Source organism: Dama dama, chromosome 12 (genome assembly GCF_033118175.1).
Source record: "Dama dama isolate Ldn47 chromosome 12, ASM3311817v1, whole genome shotgun sequence".
Classification (NCBI taxonomy): domain Eukaryota; kingdom Metazoa; phylum Chordata; class Mammalia; order Artiodactyla; family Cervidae; genus Dama; species Dama dama.
In genome coordinates this window covers 26,682,693-26,683,996 of record NC_083692.1, presented here as the reverse complement: position 1 = coordinate 26,683,996, position 1,304 = coordinate 26,682,693, and the positions used below count along the sequence as shown (strand labels likewise).

Below are 1,304 nucleotides of genomic sequence, written 5' to 3'. Positions count from 1 at the left end.
ACTGTAGGTATTTACCCAACAGAATTTCAGATGCGTGTCCACACAGAAACTTGTATGCAAACGTTCATAGCAGCAATGTTCATAATAACCAAAAAGCAGAAATACCCAAACGTCCATCAGCTTGTGCATGCATGAATAGAATGTGGTCTATCCATACAGTGAAATAATATTCGACCATAAAAAGTAATGATGTACTGTTACAACCTTGAAAACATTATGCTAAGTGAATTAAGCCAGATATGAAAGGCTGCGTATTATATGAATCCACTTATATTAAGTGTCCAGAATAGACAAATCCATAAAAAACCTGGTGGTTGTTAGGGGTTGGTGGAGGGAGGAGATAATAAAAAAAGAAAAAAAATCTCTTCATATGAGATTTCTTTCTGTTATGATTGAAATCCTTTGGAATTAGAGAGATGGAAGTTGCACAATGCAGGAAATATACTAAAAAACACTGAACTGTAAACTTTAAGGTGATGGTGTTTATATTATATGAATTGTACCCCAACTTTTAAAAATTCTGCCTTAAAATATACATATTTTTTCCTTTTGGGGGCCATGCTAAACTTTTGTGTCCTTAGTTCCCTGACCAGGGATTGAACCTGGGCCTCCTGTATTGGAAGTGTGGGAGTCCTCACCACTGGACCACCAGGGAATTCCTGATATACACGTTTATTGAGTGAACAGTTCATCCCTGAAACAGAAACTCCGGGGTCTCTGGATCAATTCTCAGATTTTTGAGATTTTAGTGCTAGCTGTGTTTCCTAAGAAAAGCTGGTCTCTAAAGGGTGAGACGTTGGCACTCTGTGTGAGAAAACAGCGTGGCTATAGTTTATCTGTGACTGTGTATTGGTTGCCAGCAGTCCTGCTGGACATAGTCCATCACTGACATTTTTATTAACTTCAAGAGAGGAAGTTCAAGAGGGAGGCTTCTACCCTTTTTTCTTGAAACTGATTTCTGAGGTGTGTCACATTAACAAAAACATCCCAGACTTCAAGACCAAGTATCACAGCTTCATCTTAGGGGGACAGGGGCAGGTGGCAAGTACTCCAGTTAGAATTTGGATGTGTTTTATTGCAGGCTTTGGAGATTTACATAAGAGGTAAAGAAAACCAGTTGGTACTACGTGAGGCCATGATTTAGAGCTGGCAGGAATACAGAGAAATGTGCTATGTCTGTAGTTCAAACCCTGGTGGAGTGGGTGTAGGGAGGGAGCCAGACATTCCATGTGTGAATATGCTCAGAGGCCCTTCAGCTTGGTTGAACAAGGGGAATTTTCAGGGCTTGTTCTTGCAGACGGATT

The 1,304-nt window shown here is 40.3% G+C and overlaps 1 non-coding gene across 1 annotated transcript; it reads right to left on the bottom strand.

The window, feature by feature from the left end:
• Positions 1-581: 581 nt before the first annotated feature.
• Positions 582-655, bottom strand: TRNAG-UCC (transfer RNA glycine (anticodon UCC)). Its single transcript has one exon. It is a non-coding gene; the product is annotated as a tRNA-Gly (tRNA).
• Positions 656-1,304: the final 649 nt, after the last annotated feature.